A 5974-nucleotide genomic window follows, 5' to 3' on the forward strand; every position below is an offset into this window, starting at 1 on the left:
CAGTTAGAAAAGTCAAAACTCCATACATAGGTAAATTTGGGATCCAACACTGCGGACGCCTCAATCCCAGCAAACTACAAACAGAGCAGGGATATCAGAAGACTTTAGGAAACCAGCAATAAGGGATGTTCAAACTGGAAGGGAACTAGCCAATACCCCAAACACCTGAAGCTCACACCATTTACCTTCCTATTTTATAGTCCTCTCTGTCTCCCCATACTATGTAAGGGCTCCCTGCCTCACAGCCCATTTCTCCTCAGCCTATAGGAAGTCAAATTAAGCATTCTGAGAGTTATTTCACAGTGAGAGATATCAACCAACTGTGGCTGAAGTTTCACTGTAAGATGCAGAAGGAGATGGGCTGACAGGGAAAACCACCCAACCTCTTGCAGTCAGCATAATAAGGAAGGGTGTTTGCTTGTTTGTTTGTTTTTAACAACACGACACCACTGCAATACTCTCTCAACCTCATCCCCTTCTCCTAGTCCCTGCCACCTACACTTAAATGTCTCATAAAATATAGAACATTTAGTTATCCATTGAGGGTTCTTCAGAAATTAACCTAATTTTGATAGCTCTTAGGCAACGTGAGTGGCTAGCTGACTCAGTTAAGGACACAAGGTAAGTAAGCTGTGTTTTTCTCCCTTCCTCCTGTATCTACTTGGCTGACTCCCTGACCTCCTTTAGGTATTTATACAAATGCTACCTTCTCAGGGAGACCTTTCCTGACCACCCAGCATTTGTTGGATCTCCTCCTTACTTTATCATCATCTGACCTATTATATGCTGTATTACGTATACATTTTATATATACTTCTGCCCTATCCCTCAGAATAAGTGTTCCATAAGAGCTATGATTTTTGTCTGTCCACTGCTATATCCTCAGAGCCTAGAACAATGCCTGGCATACAGTACGGGCTCAATAAATATTTGCTGAGTGAATGAGTAAGTGTGAGATGTCAATGACCAAGAGAAAATAAAACTGTATGTAAAGTTCTTTCCAGAAGATATTTGTACTTTCAGTGATGGAAAGAAACTATCAGGGTGAGCTTTGGTTAAATCCAGAGGGAACAATTTCCCAGACAAGTGAAGAGCACTTACATTACAGTAGCTCAAGCTTTAGCCGGGCAAGGAAGGTTCCTATCTACCATAATTAAAATGAAGAGCCAGGGCTTCCCTGGTGTGACAGTGGTTTAGAGTCCGCCTACCGACGCAGGGGACACGGGTTCGTGCCCCGGTCCGGGAAGACCCCACATGCCGCGGAGCAGCTGGGCCCGTGAGCCGTGGCCGCTGAGCCTGCGCGTCCGGAGCCTGTGCTCCGCAACGGGAGAGGCCACAGCGATGAGAGGCCGACGTACCGCAAAAGAAAATAATAATAATAAATAAAATAAAATAAAATGAAGAGCCAACAATTCTTCAGAATTATTTTGCCTAGTACAGTGCCTATATACGCAAAACGCTCAATAAAAACTGATGATACCTCCAATTCTGTAAACTAAAATGTATGTATGTGTATATGAAATTTAGTAGTCAGTATCTGACAGTCAAAGAAAATCTGCAACACTAAAGTGGTAGAGAGCTGAGCAGAACAATCCAGGTGTGCCTTCCAAAATCTCCTCCAAATTCAGACTGATGAGATTCCTATATCTAACGGAAGACATCATACATTTTGCTGGCTCCAACACAGTTTCTCTAGTACTAATTATAGGTATAAGGCAGCTCAATAACTAGTATCAAACCACTTACTATGTATCTAAAAGAACGAAAATTTTGTTACTACAGTGAGAGACACTCAAAAAACCTTTGTTTGCCAAATGGCTAGGAATTGCTGTATGGGAGATGTGAGACCATGATGAGGGAGAGTTTTTCAGAGGGTTGTAACTATACTGTTCAAAGAAGAAATGAAAAATACACATCTCCTCTTAGGAAGAGCTATTTTTTGCATGGTTTACTCTACCACCTAAAATGTTCCTAAATACACTGAGAAAATACCACAGGATAGCAATATATATCCCATAAGCCACTGATTTTCCCAACGTAACAGACCCTTATTCTAATACAGACTTACTAGAAATTATTGAACCGGGCAAGACTCCTAGATACTATCCAGAAAAACAGACTGACCTCTGAGCCTCCCGGTCATCTTTAGGGTTGTAATTAGACAGGCAGTCCAGGATGAAAATCTGGCCCCATTCGGTGCACTCATTCAGGGCTGTCAGTAGCTTATTAATGTTCTGTGGGTTCAGATCGAGTAAGTTGCTGTTTGGGTGAGATTCACTGATTTCAGATAATGCTGCTACAGCATTAGCCACCACCTGGGAAAGAAGCAGATATGACCTTGATTTGTCAAGAACAGTACAACTATTTCTCTGGATCACTTCATAGATCTCAACCCATAACCATTCCTGAACATTTTACGCAGTCAGCTAGAAAGAGATATACTGCTTTCAAAACGTATAATAAACCACCAATGATGGCATATATAGCTTCCTCGTGGTCAGGCAACACAGAATTAAAACAATTGACATATTAGCAGAGAGTCCCTCATGACTTACTATTAAAACAATAATAATTTTAACAGTAGTCAAAACTATCAGTAGAATTAAGACACATGAACAGCTGTAAAAGAAATGAAGGTTAGGGACTTCCCTGGCGGTCCAGTGGTTAAGACTCGTGCTTCCACTGCAGGGGGGCATGGGTTCGATCCCTGGTTGGAGAACTAAGATCCCACATGCCTCACAGGCAAAACAAAACAAAAAACACAAAACAGTGAAGTTTAAATATGAAACATGTACATTAGGCAATGGAAAGAAAAATCTAGGCCAAACAATTTTATAGGTGTATGGGCGTGCATGTACTGGGGGGTGCGGAGGTGATACTTCAGGTGTCAATCACACCTTAAGTCTCAGAGTAAGAAAATGTGACCCTGAAACCACAGTTCACTGTAACATGATGTTGGGAAAGCACATAATCTCCGTGAAATTCAATTTCCTCATCTGAAAATGGGATAATTTAATCCACCTCACAGATTAGCTTTAGTCTGAGGATAAAATCAGATGACTTACGTATAAGTGCTTTCTACAAAGCCTTATACAAAGTTAAGGTGGCAATATTACCATAATTCATCAAGACTAAGTTGCACAGTTTTTCATATTAACATCTCTGAAGTTGGGATATATTTAATAATCAACGGCATGTCAGTTTAATAGGAGGTATTTTTCTTTCTACGTAATACAGGAAATAATAATGCATCTTAGAATCAATGAAATATGGTACCTCAAATGTATCCTTAACTCAGGCAGTATGATAAATGAAAAATTGCTACCAAATATAAGAAAGAACACTTGTTGCGTCCGGAGCCTGTGCTCTGCAATGGGAGAGGCCACAACAGTGAGAGGCCCACGTACCGCAAAAAAAAAAAAAAAAAAAAAAAAAAAAGCTTCTGTTGAGGGCTTCCCGGGTGGCGCAGTGGTTAGGAATCCGCCTGTAAATGCAGGGAACACGGGTTCGAGCCCTGGATCGGTAGGATCCCACATGCCACGGAGCAGCTAGGCCCGTGCGCCACAACTACTGAGCCTGCACTCTAGAGTCCTCAAGCCACAACTACTGAGCCCGTGTGTCACAACTACGGAAGCCCGTGTGCCTAGAGCCCGTGCCACGCAGCAGGAGAAGCCACCACAATGAGAAGCCCGCGCCGCAACGAAGACCCAACGCAGCCCTAAATAAAATAAATAAATTTAAGAAAGTACACTTGTATCCTGACTTAACAGACTCAGAAATCCATACTAGCTGCAAGAAAAAACAGTGGACACTTCATCAAAATTACAGACTATGTCTAATTTAACTAAGAAATCTACAACCAATGAATGTTTAAAGTAATTTTAAGATTATAAAAACACCCCAAAATAAACAAAACAGACAAAAAACTATAGCTCTGTACAAATGAATTCAAAACCACATTTTGCAGTGAGGCTCTCAGCTGTCGCTAAATATTAGCACAGTAAGGCTATATATAAATATTCTGTAAGCATAAGTGAGATGCAATAGGTAGCAGCTTCATTAATTATGTATATTGAAAAGATTCTCAAAAATGTCAACTCGTTTTTAGTTCTGACTGAAGTCCCTGTTAAAAGCTTGAGAAACTAAGAGTTGTATGATTATCCTTTTGCTAGCAAGAGAAGAAACATAATGGTTACAGTTTAGCTATTGATTTTAATATCCATATCACTTGGGTACTCTGCAGATTATCCCAGTATATGATTTTACCTAGAAGATAAATTCTAGAGAATATGGCTTTTTAAATCAAATAATACACTCATGACAGTATCCATTAACTAAGATAATGATGCCACAAATGGAATAACCTTCAGTTATAACTTAGTGATCAGGACAAAAAATGAAAAAAAATCAAAGGTTCACTTGGTAAGTATGATTATGGATGTAATATTTTATTGTTATTAAGACAAATCAAGAAGGATTATCTAGTTCACCTATCACATGATAGCATGCATGAGGTTCTTTCCTGACTTAATTTTTGTTTGCCAACCACACCATCAAGCATGGCCTTTAGTAAAAATTAAAAGCATGAAAAGTGAAACAATAATCTCCATCATCTCAGTGCTTTACATGCAGGTACTGTGTTTCCCCTGTATAATACACTTAATACACTGCATTACAGGATAAAGGATCAAAATGTCACACTGGAAGAACAAATGCCTGTTTTCCTCTCTTGCTGCCAACACATGCCCAGTCTTGGTTACCAGTTCGTCCAAAACAAATGTCCTGTCACAACTTACCATTTCTGCCAGTCAAATTTTTTTAATGTTAAAAAAAATTAAATATGAGGTCTGTTAACAGGAAATGAACAGAATGAACAATTAGAACTCCTCTGCTACCATCACAGGTAACTGGAAATTAAACCAAGTATATAATGCAGCTAATGAAGTATATGTTCTGGTGGTAAAACAGGCAGTTTTCACTTATTATCACATTAAAACAAGAAAAGAAACAGGGAAAAGTAAATCTAATTAAAAGATCCAGAGAGATCAGATTATATGATTATGTTTAGAAAAGTCTGCATGGGGAAAAAAGATCACTGCCAAATGGTCACTGAGCCAATGACTGACCAGAGGAGATACACCCCCAATAACAAAACTCTACTGCTATTCCTCTAAAATTCCTTCTATTCTACCTTTCCGCTTTCATCTCCTAATCTTCACATTCATACTGCTAAGTTTTCAGAAATATACTGAGGTGGGCCCATAAAGAGCTGCTCAGAGTTCTCCTGGTCAGTAAGCCATGCTTCTCTCACTCTAATGGAAACTTAAAATGAGCATCGAATCTCAAGCAGGCAAAGACTGACTTCAAGACAGCAGCTGGGTAGCTGGGGTATACAGGACAACTCCCGTGTCTCTGTGTTTCTTTGGAATTTTGTATAGAATGTAGTACATATATTATCTGTTTGTAAAAATAAACTTTAAAAATAATGGATTGAAACATGATTTACTTCCTCTTCCCTGAGAGTTTTCTCCAAACAATAATTCATTATCAAAAGAAAAAATCTGACTCTTGCAGTAACTGCCCTGGTTTACTAGTGTATTAAAACAAAGGTTATGTCTCTTTCTCTTGTACCATCACTTTGAATCTGAACTAAGACAAACATGCATAACATTTCCCCCCCTAGAAAACTGGCAGTTCTTTTAGGAAACACTGCCATGAAGAGAACAATGGCCTTTTCATTATAATCTCACAAAAACTGGAGTTCCCAAAAAAGAAAGGGGTTTCTAAAGGAAGTTTTGCTTTAAAAATGGATTTATAAATAGGGTTTAAGTGAGTTTTCTCAGCACACTGGTTGATTTACAAAAAGCTGGCATCTAGGCTACAAAGGAACATATCCCATAACATCAAAAAAAAATTTTTTTAATTCATCTTGCCTCCCAATTATGGTAAATTCTGTTCTTTGGAAGACTGCAAT

Source organism: Monodon monoceros, unplaced genomic scaffold (genome assembly GCF_005190385.1).
Source record: "Monodon monoceros isolate NGI ecotype Baffin Bay Population unplaced genomic scaffold, NGI_Narwhal_1 Super_Scaffold_9, whole genome shotgun sequence".
NCBI classification, from domain to species: domain Eukaryota; kingdom Metazoa; phylum Chordata; class Mammalia; order Artiodactyla; family Monodontidae; genus Monodon; species Monodon monoceros.